Below are 14,302 nucleotides of genomic sequence, written 5' to 3'. Positions count from 1 at the left end.
GAGAAAGGTGAAAACTAAGCCAGAATGGAGCACCTACAAGAAGGTTAATTCGAGCAACAGTCTCGAAAAAGTACCAGAATCGGAGGCACCAGGTACTTCTGAAGGTAAAGATATAATCGAGCTAAAAACAGAAGATCCAGGTGAAAAATTTTAAGGGGGTGTTTATAAAGCCAGATCCCCTTCCACATGCTATACAGCTGGGAGAATGGCACTTCCTCACTGCAGCAGGAATCTAGTTTACCAGTGGAGAGGCAGTGGATTTGGGGCACTAGAAACACCCGAGGGCAAGGGAGGTATACCAAACACAAGAGAGTAAGTGAGTACCACATTCTGACTCATGGGGCCCTTGTCACTCTTCTGCTCTGCTTCAAGAACAGTATGGTAGCCATACTATTGGACGATTCCTCTCTAGGCCCCCAATAAAACAGCTCAGCCAGATCACCCTACAGTAAAACCATCAATTAACCAGCTCTGCCAACCACAGAGATTCCAAACAGCTTTTTGTTGTTTCACGCTTAAATACAAAATATGAGCCAAGAATTTAAAATCACAAGTCAGTTGAAGAAAGCCTTCAAGACAGAAGAAAAATGGTTAGCATTTAAAAAAAAAAAAAAAAGGCACCCGGCTGGCTCAGTCAGTAGAGCATGAGACTCTTGACCTCAGGGTCATGAGTTCAAGCTTCATGTGAAGCATAGAGATTTTAAAAAAGGATAGGGGGAAAAAAAGGATCTTAGAGGACATAGGAGCAAAATAAGACTTTTGAAAATGTGTAATACTAACATATTTACGAAATAAGAGAAGATACAACACCTATGGAAAAATAGGATTCTGTACAAGTAGGAACAGCCAGAAAACAAAAAATATTTCTTGAAATTTGCAATATGATAGTCAAAATGAAAAAATTAGCAAAAAGACTGGAAGATAATATGGAGAAACATTTCTTTAAAAGCAGACAACAGGTAATATATAAAATAGAAGATAAGTGACAGAATTAAAGAATCAGGCCAGGAGGTGCAAGAAAGTTGAAGATAACACAGTCTGAAAATGTAAGAGAGAAAATTGTCAAGTGTCTAAAGGAGAATTCCTCAAACTGAAGGTCATTTGTTCCCAGACCAGGAGAGTTCACTGAGGGCTCAGAACACGAGATGAAAAAAGACCCACTTTAAGGTATGTCGTCACACTTTGTTGTCATCAGATTGCTAGAGAACAAAAAAAGATCTTAAAAATCTCCAGCAGCAAAGTCAAGGGATGTCAAGGGAAGTTCAGTAAAAAAGGATCCCACTTCAAATATAGTCAATGGTACAGTAATAGCGTTGTGTGGTGACAGATGGTGGCTATGCTTGTGGTGAGCATAGCATAACTTATAGAATCACTATGTTGTACACTTGAAACTAATATAACATGTATGTCCATACTCAATGAGTATGCAACTCATTTGCATATACGACTGTACTAAAAAAACTTTTTTAAAGGATCCCATTTCAGAACCGTTTCAGACATCTCAACACTAATGTTGGAAGCCAGAAGACAAATGGAACAATAACTTCAAAATTCTGAAGAAAATTACTTCCAATCTGTAATTCCATATCCTGCAATCCAGCGTGAAGGTAGATTATAACCTTTTTAAACATTGAAGTCTCAAAATATTTATGTCCCAAACATCGTATCAGGAAGAAACTGGAAGATGTGCTCCATCAAATGGAAGGAATAAAGCAAGAGATCCAGGAGATGGGAAGTTGCAGGACAGCAGGTCTAGAGAACTCCCAGGCTACATGGGTGCAAGGCAGTGGAAGGCTTTGGGAGTGTGCCTCTGACAAAGAGATGGACTTTATAGACTTTTGTGATGTATTTGAAATATTGAAAGGAGAATTACACTTCTGGGGGAGAATTTGGGAGTGGATTAGTGATAGGTGCCTAGAAAATTAAGCAAACAAAAACTGAGGCAATTAACTCTAATAAATATTTTTTTATTATTTTATTCCAGTATAGTTTACAGTGTTATATTAGTTTCAGGTGTTCACTATAGTGACTCAACACTTCTTTTTTTTTTTTTTTTTTTTTTAACGTTTATTTATTTTTGAGACAGAGAGAGACAGAGCATGAACAGGGGAGGGTCAGAGAGAGAGGGAGACACAATCCGAAACAGGCTCCAGGCTCTGAGCGGTCAGCACAGAGCCCGACGCGGGGCTCGAACTCACGGACGGTGAGATCATGACCTCAGCCGAAGTCGGATGCCCAACCGACCGAGCCACCCAGGCACCCCGTGATTCAACACTTCTTACAGCACCCAGTGCTCATGACAACAATTAAGTGCACTCCTTAATCCCCATGACCTATTTCCCCAGCCTCCCACCCACCTCCCCTGTGATTACCATCAGTTCTCTATAGTTAAGAGTCTGTTTCTTGGTTGCCCCCCCGTCTCTCTCTCTCTCTCTCTCTGTCTCTCTCTCTTTTACTCTGCTCATTTGTCTTGTTTCTTAAATTCCACACATGAGTGATATCATAAGGTATTTGTCTTTCTCTAACTTATTTCACTTAGCATTATACTCTAGCTCCATCCATGTCATTGCAAATGCTAAGATTTCTTCTTTTTATGGCTGATCTACTAAATAGAAATTACATTAGGGAGAAATTATAATAAATTAAAGGATCACAGGTAAATAGTATTCACAAGATTATAATAATACATAATATTTATTTAGCCAAAAATTGTGATGTATCTTAAATAGGGCAGATGTGGGGAAGGGAAATGTCTTACCTCAGACTGCCATAACAAAATTGCATGGCTTACCAGGAGTGTATTTCTCACAGTTCTGGAGGCTTAAGTCCAAGATGAAGGTGTGAGCAGGTACTTTTCATTCTGTAGCTTGTAGGCAGCATCCATCTCACTGTGTGCTCATATACCTTCTCTGCAAGTGTGGAGAAAGAGGGAAAGCAAACTTCCCTCTTACAGGATGCTAATACGATCACGAGGGCCCCATCCTCATGACCTCGTATGACACTAATTACCTTCCCCAAACCCCTTCCCCAAATACGAACACATTGAGGGTTAAAGCTTCAACGTGTGAAGGGGGTGGAGGGACACAAACATTTAGTCCATAACAAGAAGAGTGTGCCTGTGTGTGTGTTTGTTGATATGTTTAGTGTGGTAGAGCAAGAAAGTGGGGAGTATGAAAGCTAAATCCTTATCTTGCATAGTAAGTGTACTAGTCAGGGTCTAGAGAGCAGTACACTCTAAATGGGATGATTTGAGGGGGGTTTATATACAAAGGTGTGACAATTGGCAGGAAGGAACAAGAGATCGTGCAATATTCCAGGGCTTAGTAGCAATTGCCTTGTTAGCAACCCTAGGCCCAGAGAGCTAAATGGAGTACATGGGGACCACAGTCTAGAATGAGAACCAAGCAGAGTGGCCCTTCTAAAGAGAAGCAGTGACCTCCAGTTGAGGACATAGCCAGCTAGAGCAGACGGTCAAGGAGGGAGTCAGGGGAATAAATATTCTCATCTCACTGTCTTTTATCACTTGCTTTCTCTAATCTCCTCTCCAACTTCTCCCAACTAGAGGAAAAACTCAGCTGGAAACCAGAGTGCCTATTCATAAACCCATTGCTGTGGCCCAGACAAGTGAATTTCTCTGAACAGAGAGGAAGGAGAAGAAGAGTAGATCCAAGGGACAAATGGAAGATATCCAACACAATAATAAAAAGAAGAAGAAGAAATAATAGGCATGTAATTCTATTATGTACCCAAAAGAAACCTAAAGCAGTTGAAAATAAGTCCCTATCCAAAATGAAAATTGGAAATAGGGAGACACTGGAATGGGAATTTCTTCTTTTTCTTTTTCTTTTTTTTAGTATATTTTGTAGAACAATTTGACTTTTATAACTAAGTAGAACTTTGATAAAAATAATTTTTAAGTGTTCTTTGTATTTGCAATGAGAAAATCACTGATGACCTTTTGCCCTGCAATTTCAGTTAAGTGATGGGAATTGAGGTCAGATTATAGTGGGTTGAGAAGAGAAGCTGAGATGATTGGGAAATGAATTCTAAAAGCCAGCTGGGGGTGCCTGGGTGGCTCAGTCGGTTAAGCGTCCGACTTCAGCTCAGGTCATGATCTCTCGGTCTGTGGGTTCGAGCCCTGCATCAGGCTCTGTGCTGACAGCTCAGAGCCTGGAGCCTGCTTCAGATTCTGTGTCTCCCTCTCTCTCTCTGCCCCTTCTCAGCTCATGCTCTGTCTCTGTCTCTCTCTCAAAGATAAATATACATTAAAAAAAAAGTTACAAGCCAGCCAAACTGTGTTAATCAGATGTTTAGTGAATGTCTGCAATAGCTAGTCAGTTAGTTTAGGTAGATGGAAGGTGTGCGACATGTGATTTGTGTTTTAATGTGCTCTGCCTATTAATGAGCTCTGCATCCAATACTTTGGACCCACGTGTATAATCCATATGTCCTATATGTTCTTACACAGTTTTAGGATTCAGAATATCTTTTTGAGCTTTTAATTATTAAAATGGTTTCTGGCAGTTATTTATTTTTAAAAAATATTTATTTATTTAGAGAGAGAGTGCGAGTGCATGTGGGAAAGGGGCAGATAGAGAGGGAGAGAATCTCAAATCTCAAACTTAGTGTCAGTGCAGAGCCCAACGCAGGGCTCCATCTCACGAACCGTGAGATCATGACCTGAACCCAAATCAAGAGTGAGATGCTTAACCGACTAAGCCACTCAGGCACCCCCTGGCTATTATTTTTTAACCTGTCCCCAGAATTTCTTGCCTCTAACACCCATTCCTCCTGCTGTATTTCCTTTATATACCTTCCAAACTCAAACTCAAAAGTCTGACCCATCTTTGACCTCCTTGTTCACTTCAAAAATGTCCTTGCTAAATTCCATACATTCTATCCATTAAATGTGGGTTTCTAAAAATATTTTTTATTTATTATTTTTTAAAGTAATCTCTATATACAATGTAAGGCTCAAACTCACAACACCAAGATCAAGAGTCACATGTTCTACTGACTGAGCCAGCCAGGTACCCCTATCCATCAAATGTTTTTAATTTTTATTTCCATTTCTCCATCCTGGCTGGCTCTGACAGAGGTTAAGTTATCAGGATTTGTTGACTGTCACTATGCATTATCTCTCTGTGCCTCGAAACTGTATCTCCAATAGCTCCCTTTATTAATTTATGGATTTTGTGATCTTATTAGAAACTGCTTTTCTAGCCAAATGACTTACTACTTCCCTTTTCTTGAACCAAACATGACTCTCTTAGTACTGTCTAAGATTTCCAGTCTCCACGCTGGTGCTCACATTGTCACCTCTGTTTGCAGCACCTTCGCCCTCAGTGTCTCCATGTTCAATCTTTCCCATTCTTCAGGGCCAGCTCAAATGCCTTCTCATTCCTGGGGTGGCTCTTGAAGATGCTTTCATGGATGATATGACCTCTTTTTCTGAACTCCCTCATTACTGTCTCTGAACCTTCTTGTGTTCTAGTATATGGCAGGGGTGGGGGCTGGTTGGTGGGGTAGGCCTCACTTATAACCAACTTGAAGGAAGATTCCCTGTCTAATTCATCTTTGTTTTCCCTGAGCAGCTAGCATAGTATCCTGTAAATATACACAATATACAGTACATTTGTTGAATTTTTAATTAAGTAGCTAATCCATATTTTTTCCTTGCTTTATTGAGGCATAATTGGCGTACAAAAGAACTGCATATAATTCATGTCTATCATTTGGTAAGTTTGTACATATGTATACACTTGTTATACTATCACCAAAGTGAAGGTAATAAACATCTACATCACTTTCAAAAGTTTTATTGTGTCCCTTGTTTTTGTTTTGGTTTGGTTTTGGGTTTTTTTTTTTTGTAAGACTACAACATGAGATAGACCTTCTTAACAATTTTAAGCACATAATACCCTATTATTAACTGTAGGCACTGCGTTATACAGCAGATCTCTGGAATTTACTCATCTTGTATTAACTTTATACACTGAACAACTTCCCTATATTCCTCTCCCCCATCCCCTGGTAACCACCATTCTGCCAATCCATATTTGATTTTATGATATACTGCCACTTGAAAAGTAAAAAAGAACAGTAATCTTAAGGAACTGTCATCATAATAAGACCAACTTACTTTGCCCTTAGTCCCAGCAATATGAGAAAACACATATGATTGTTAAGGAGAACATGGAGGGTGCATAGACTAAAAAGTCCTAGTAAAATTGAGAAGCTGTAACCCAATATTGTATCCACTGTGTACATAGAACCTCCAGAGGTATTGGAGTCACATTAACCTGGACTAAAATCTTGCCTCAGCCCCTTACCAGCTGCATATCCTTGGACCAATTATCCTCTTTGACCCCCAGTGTCCTTCTTAGCAAAATTTAAATAATAATGGTACTTACCTCCCAAAGCTGTTTGTATAATTAAATGAGATAATCTACATGAAGAGTTTTAATGGTACTTACCTCCCAAAGCTGTTTGTATAATTAAATGAGATAATCTACATGAAGAGTTTTGCATCATATACGCTCAGTAAATGATACCTTCTCTTTTTATTATCAGTGGTGAGAGCTGTATTAATCAGTTGCCAAGGGCACTAGCTTTGGAACCAGACAGAGCTGGGAGTTCTTATCATTAAAAAATGATGAGACAACACTTCCAAACTCATTTTATTAGGCCAACATTAAACCCCTACCAAAGCAAGATAAGGGCAATACAAGAAAGGAAAATCACAGGCCAGTATCTTTGATGAACATAGATGCAAAAATGCTCAGCAGACACTAGCAAGCCACATTCAACAGCACTTTAAAAGGATCACACACCATGATCAAGTGAGATTTATTCTTGGGATACAAATCAATAAACATGATATACCACATTAACAAAATGGAGAATTAAAAACCATATGATAATCTGAATACAGAAAAGGCACTCGAAAAAAGTAAATATCCTCAATTAGGTATGGAAGGAATGTACCTCAACATAGTAAAGGTCATATATGACAATCCCACAGCTAACACACTCAACAGTGAAAAGCTGGGGGCGCCTGGGTGGCTCAGTAGGTTGAGCATCTAACTCTTGATTTCAGCTCAGGTCATGATCCCAGGATTGTGGGATCAAGCTCCATATCAGGTTCCACACGGAGCATTCTCTCTCTCCTTCTGCCCCTATCCCCTGCTCACTCTCTTTCTTTCTCAAATTAAAAAAAAAAAAAAAGTGAAAAGCTGAAAGCTTTTACTTTAAGATGAGCAGCAAGACATGGATGCTCACCCTCACCACTCCTATTTAACATAGTACTAGAGTCTTAGAGCAGTTAGGCAAGAAAAAGAAATAAAAACATGCAAACTGGAAAGGAAGAAGTTAAATTGTCTGCAGATGATATGACCTTATATATAGAAAACCCTAAAGACTCCACCAAAAAACTATTGGAACTAATAAATTCAGTAAAATTACAGGAAACAAATCAATATACAAAAATCATCTGTGTTTCTATACACTAAGAATGAGCTGTCTGAAAAAGAAATCAAGAAAGCAATTCCAATTACAATAGCATAAAAAACAATAAAATACTTAGGAATAAATTTAAGGAGGTGAAAGATCTATATAATAAAAGCTATAAAATGTTGGTGAAGAAATTGAAGAAGCTACAAGTAAAATGAAAGATATCCCATGTTCATGGGTCAGAAGAGTTGATATTGTTAAAATGTCCATACTACCCAAGGCCATCTATAGATTTAATGTAATTGCTATCAAAATTCCAATGGCATTTTTCACAGAAGTAGACAAAAAATCCTAAAATTCATACAGAACCACGAGAGATTCTGAATAGCCAAAGCAATCTTGAGTGAAAAGAACAAAGCCAGAGGCATCATACTTTCTGGTTTAAGCTATGTTACAAAGCTATAGTAATGAAAACAGTATGGTACTGGCATAAAACAGGCATATAAATCAATGAAACAAAAATAAGCCCACACATATACAGTCAACTAATCTTGGACAAAGGTGCCAAGAATATACAATGGAAGAAAGTATAATCTCCAACAAATGGTGTTGGGAAACTGGAAATTCATATGCAAAAGAATGAAATTGAGCTCTTATCTTACAGCATACACAAATTTCAACTAAAAGCAGATTAAAGACTTAAATGTAAGACCTGAAACCATAAAACTCCTGGAAGAAAACATAAGGGTAAGCTGCTTGACATTGGTCTTGGCGATGATGTTTTTTGGATATGATACCAAAGGACAGGCAACAAAAACAAAAATAAACAAATGGGACTACATCAAACTAAAAAGCTTCGCATACCAAAGGAAACAATCAACAAAATAAAAAAGCAACCTACACAGTGGGAGAAAATATTTGCAAACTATATATCTGATAAGGGGTTAATATTCAAAATGTATAAAGAATACTCAATGCAAAAACAAACAAACATAACTCAAGAAACTTCTGGGGAACAAACTTCAGTGAAAATCAATTTAATAGACTGCTAAACATTTAAGATGTTATATACAAACCCAGTTGTAACCACAAATCAAAAACCAGTAATAGATATGCAAAAAATAAAGAGAAAGGAGTCAAAATATATCACACAAAAAAAGTCCAGAAAACTGTGAGAGAAGAGAGCAAGAGAAAAAGGAACAGAGAAAAATGAAAACAACCATAAAACAAGTAAGAAAATGGTAATAAGTACATACCTATCAGTAGTTACTTTGATTGTAAATGGAACAACACTTTAATCAAAAGACATAGAATGACCTAATGGATAAAAAAAGCAAGACCATCTCTATGCTGCCTACAAAAGACTCATTTCAGACCTAAAGACACAGCATACAGATTAAAAGTGAAGGGATGGAAAGGCATTTATCATGCAAATGGAAGTGAAAAGAAAGCTTAAATTGGACAAAATAGACTTTATAGTAGACTGTAACAGGAGACAAAGACACTATATAATCATAAAGGGAACAATCCAACAAGAAGATACAACAATTGTAAATATTTATGCTTCCAACTTGGAAGCACCCAAATACATAAAACCACTAATAACAAACATAAACAAAGTAATCAATAGTAATACAATAATAGTAGGAGACTTTAAGACCCCACTTACATCAATAAATAGATCATTCAAACAAAATCAACCAAGGGATAGTGGCTTTGAGTGACACATTGGATCAGATGGATCTGATATATATATTCAGAACATTCCATCCTAAAACAGCAGAATACACATTCTTTTCAAGTGCACATGGAACATTCTCCAGAATAGATTACATATTAGACCACAAAACAAGTCTCAACAAATTTAAAAAGATTGAAGTCATATAATGCATCTTTTCTAACCACAACACTATGCAACTACAAATCAGCCACAAGAAAAAATCTGGAAAGAGCCCAAAACATGGAGGTTAAATAACATGCTGCTAACCAATGAATGGATCAACAAAGAAATGCCAAAGAGGAAATCCAAAAATACACGGAGACAAATGAAAATAAAACCCAGTGGTCCAAAATCTTTGGGATGCAGCAAAAGATGTTCTAAGCGGGAAGTTTATAGCAATACAGGCCTGCCCTAAAAAGCAAGAAAAATCTCAACCTAAACTTACACCTAAAGGAATAGGAAAAAGAACAAATAAAAACCCCCCAAACCAATAGAAGGAAGGAAATAATAAAGATTAGCACAGAAATAAAGAAAATAGAAATTTAAAAACAATAGAAATCAATGAAACCAGGAGCTGGTTCTTTGAAAAGATTAATGAAATTGATAAACTTTTAGCTAGACTCATCAAAAAAAGGGGAGGGGGAGAGGACTCAAATAAACATCAGAAATGAAAGAGAAGAAATAGCCAACACCACAGAAATACAGAAGATTATAAAAGAATATTAGGAAAAATTATATGCCAACAAATTGGACAACCTAGAATTAATAAATAAATTCTTGGAAACATATCCTCCCAAAACTGAATCCAGAAGAAATAGAAAATTTGAATGGACCAATTACCAGCAATTGAACAAGTAATCAAAAAACCCCCGACAAACAAAAATCATGGACCAGACAGCTTCACAGGTGATTTCCACCAAATATTTAAAGAAGTAATATCTATTCTCAAACTATTCCAAAAAAATAGAAGAGGAAGGAAACCTTCCAAATTTATTCTATGAGGCCAGCATTACCCTGATAACAAAACCAGATAAAAGCACTACATAAAAAGAGAACTGTAGGCCAATATCTCTGATGAACATAGATGCAAAATCCCTCAACAAAATATAGTATAACCTTGGACTTCAAGTAACTTGTTCTGTGAATGTTCTACAAGATGAGCAAACATTTCTAATAAATTTTAACTTAATAAACGAATGATGTCTTGCAGTACAAGTAGTACATGACAGTGAACATCACATGATCACAACTGAGCCAATGGTTCTTCTCTCTCTCTCTTGCTCTTTCTCTGCCACTATGGGATTGTGGGTGATCATCTCTCATGCTCTGATGCTTACTCTCAGGCCACAGTGTTTGGCAGAAATCCGTGATTTTTCAGAACATTGGAAGGTCCCCACAACTGGCACTAGTGTAGTTTTTGTCACTTCCAAGCACCTATGGACATTCCTTTGCTTTTCCATACAAGAGTAAGCTTAGCAATACTTTGCTTCATTCTAACTCAGGCTGCCTGCAGATATAGACCCTTTCATCTGCTGCCTTATTGCCAGTTACATTAAATACAGTGTATGACAAGAGATAATTAATACTGGACTGTAGTCACCATCCATGCGAGCATATACAATGGCCCCCATGCGGAAAAAGATTCCATTGAGCCAATAGGTAGAAGTGATTCCGTTAGTGAAAGTTGTCCTATGGAACATCCCTCCTCTCTCTTGTTTCCCTCACACTAGTCACGAAGGTTTTCAAGGTTAAGTGTAGGTTAGTTTGTTTATTTTCTTTATATTTTGTATTTTCTTTATTATTTTGTATTATATTACAGTATTATAATCAATTTTATATGAATATTTTTGGGTTGTGGAGTGAATCATCTGAGTTTCCATTATTTCTTAATGGGGAAATTCGCTTTGATATACAACTGCTTTAGATTACACGCATATTTCCGGAACAAATTATGCTCACAAACTAAGGTTTTACTGTATAGGCCAACGGACTCCAACAATACAGTAAAAACATCATTCACCATGATCAAGTGGGAATTATTCCTGGGATACAAGGGTGGTTCAGTATTCACAAATCAATCAATGTGATACATCACATCAACAAGAGAAAGGACAAAACCGTACGATTATTTCAAGAGATGCAGAAAAAGTATTTGACAAAGTACAACATCGATTCATGATTTAAAAACCCTCAACAAAGTAGATTTAGAGGAAATATGCCTCAAAATAATAAGATTTTATATGAAAAAAAAAAACCACAGCTAACATCATACTCAGTGGGGAAAAATTGAGAGTTTTTCTGCTAAGATCAGGAGAAAACAAGGATGTCCACTCTTACCACTTCTATTCAACAGTACTGGAGGTCCTAGCCATAGCAGTCAGACAAGAAAAGAAATAAAAGTTATCCAAGTTGGTAAAGAAGAAGTAAAATTTTCACTACTTTTATATGACATGATACTAAATATAGAAAACCCTGAAGACTCCACCAAAAGCTACTAGAACTGATAAATGAATTCATAAGTCACAGGTTACAAAGTCAATGCACAGAAATTCACTGCATTTCTATGTGTCAATAATGAAGTAGCAGAAAGAGAGATTAAGAAAACAATCCTATTTACAATTGCACCAAAAATAATAAAATACCTAGGAATAAACTTATCCAAGGAGGTGAAAGACCTGTACTCTGAAAACTATAAAATATTAATGAAACAAATTGAAGATGACACAAACAAATGGAAAGGTATTCCATGCTCATGGATTAGAAGAACAGATATTTTTTAAATGTCCATACCCAAAGCAATCTACACATTTAATGCAATCCCTATCAAAATACCAACAGCATTTTTCACGGATCTAGAACAAACACTCCTAAAATTTGTATGGAGCCACAAAAGACCCAAATAGCCAAAGCAATCTTGAAAAAGAACAAAACTGGAGGATCACAATCCCAGATTTCAAAATATACTATGAAGCTGTAGTAATCAAAACAGCGTGGTGCTGGCACAAAAACAGACACATAGATCAATGTAGGAGAATAGAGAGCCCCAATAAATGTATGGTTATATGATCAATTAATCTTTGACAAAGGAAGCAAGAATATACAATGGGAAAAAGACAGTCTCTTCAACAAATGGTGTTGGGAAAACTGGACAGATACATGCAAAAGGATGAAACTGGATCACTTTTTTACACCATACACAAAAATAAACTCAAGATGGATTAAGGACCTAAGCATGACACCTGAAATCATAAAAATCCTAGAGGAGAGCCCAGGTCAAATTTCTTTGACATCAGCCATAGCAACATTTTTCTCTTTTTTTTTTTTATTAAAAAATTTTTTAATGTTTATTTTTGAGAGAGAGAGAGAGCACAAGCGGGGGAGGGGCAGAGAGGGAGACACAGAATCCAAAGCAGGCTCCAAGCTCTGAGCTGTCAGCACAGAGTCTGACACAGGGGTCGAACCCACAAACTGTGAGATCATGACCTGAGCTGAAGTCGGTTGCCCAACGAACTGAGCCACACAGGCAACTCTTCTCTCTCTCTCTCTCTCTCTCTTTTTAATGTTTATTTTTTTATTTTGAGAGAGAGAAAGCATGAGCAGGGGAGTGGCAGAGAGAGAGTCCCAAGCAAACTGTGCTGCCAGTACAGAGCCCGACATGGGGCTCAATCTCACGAACCATGAGATCATGACCTGAGCCAAAATCAAGTCAGATGCTTAACTGACTGAACCACCCAGGTGCCTCCAATAGCAATATTTTTCTAGATACGTCTCCTATGGCAAGGGAAATAAGAAGCAAAAATAAACTATTAGGACTACTTCAAAATAAAACCTGCACAGCAAAGGAAATAATTAGCAAAACTAAAAGACAACCTACTGAATGGGAGAAGATATTTGTAAAAGACCTATCTGATTAAGGGTTAGTATGAAAAATATATAAAGAACATATACAACTTGGGGCGCCTGGGTGGCACAGTCCGTTAAGCGGCTGACTTCAGCCAGGTCACAATCTCGCGGTCCGTGAGTTCGAGCCCCGCATCGGGCTCTGGGCTGATGGCTCGGAGCCTGGAGCCTGTTTCCGATTCTGTGTCTCCCTCTCTCTCTGCCCCTCCCCCGTTCATGCTCTGTCTCTCTCTGTCCCAAAAATAAATAAACGTTGAAAAAAAAAATTTAAAAAAAAACAAAAAAAAACATATACAACTCAACACCAAAAGAACAAATAATCTAATTTAAAAATGGGCAAGAGACAGGGTGCCTGGGTGGCTCAGTCAGTTAAGCGCCTGACTTCATCTCAGGTCATGATCTCACAGTCCATGAGTTCAAGCCCTGCATCGGGCTCTGGGCTGGCAACTCAGAGCTTGAAGCCTGCTTTGGATTCTGGGTCTCCCTCTCTCTGTGCCCCTCCCCCACTGCCCTCTGTCTCTCTCTGTCTCTCTCTCTCTCTTTTTTTTTTTTTTTTCAACGTTTATTTATTTTTGGGACAGAGAGAGACAGAGCATGAACGGGCGAGGGGCAGAGAGAGAGGGAGACACAGAATCGGAAACAGGCTCCAGGCTCCGAGCCATCAGCCCAGAGCCCGACGCGGGGCTCGAACTCACGGACCGTGAGATCGTGACCTGGTTGAAGTCGGACGCTTAACCGACTGCGCCACCCAGGCGCCCCTGTCTCTCTCTCTCTAACAAATGAATGAATATTTTTTAAAAAGTGGGCAAAAGACATGAACAGACATTTCTCCAAAAGAGATATACAAATGGCCAACAGGTATATGAAAAGTTGCTCAACATCACTAATCACCAGAGAAATGCAAATCAAACTCACATCTGTTAGAATTGCAAGTACCAACACGGCAAGAGATAAGTGTTGGAGAGTGTGTGGAGAAAATGGAACCCTTAAATGTTGTTGATGGGAATTTATACAACTAGTATGGAAAAAGTGTGGGGGTTCCTCAAAAAATTAAAGGTAGAACTACCATATGATCCGGCCATTCCTCTTCCAGATGTATGTCCATATGAAATGAAATCACTGTTTTGAAGAAATATTTGCACTCCATATTCATTGCGGCACAATAGCCAAGATATGGTAACAGCCTAGTTGTCCGTCTACAGATGAATGGACAAAGAAAATGTGGTATAT

At 38.0% G+C, this 14,302-nt stretch overlaps 1 long non-coding RNA gene across 3 annotated transcripts in view; it reads left to right on the top strand.

Annotated features, from left to right (window-relative positions):
- The window catches only part of LOC147571848 (uncharacterized), a 56,456-nt gene that overhangs the window by 7,432 nt on the left and 34,722 nt on the right, over positions 1-14,302 (top strand). The window contains exon 2 of one of the 3 annotated variants that reach the window (XR_015246548.1): positions 3,563-4,262. The exons of the other annotated variants lie outside the window; for them this stretch is intronic. This is a non-coding gene — a long non-coding RNA (uncharacterized LOC147571848). Of the gene's footprint in view, positions 1-3,562; positions 4,263-14,302 lie in introns of those variants that run through there. 3 annotated transcript variants of the gene reach the window in all.

This window comes from Puma concolor, chromosome F2 (assembly GCF_028749965.1).
Source record: "Puma concolor isolate L17-30 chromosome F2, mPumCon1.1.hap2, whole genome shotgun sequence".
In the NCBI taxonomy this organism is placed as follows: domain Eukaryota; kingdom Metazoa; phylum Chordata; class Mammalia; order Carnivora; family Felidae; genus Puma; species Puma concolor.
The sequence above is the reverse complement of the archived record's forward strand: the minus strand, read 5'-3'. Positions and strand labels throughout refer to the sequence as shown.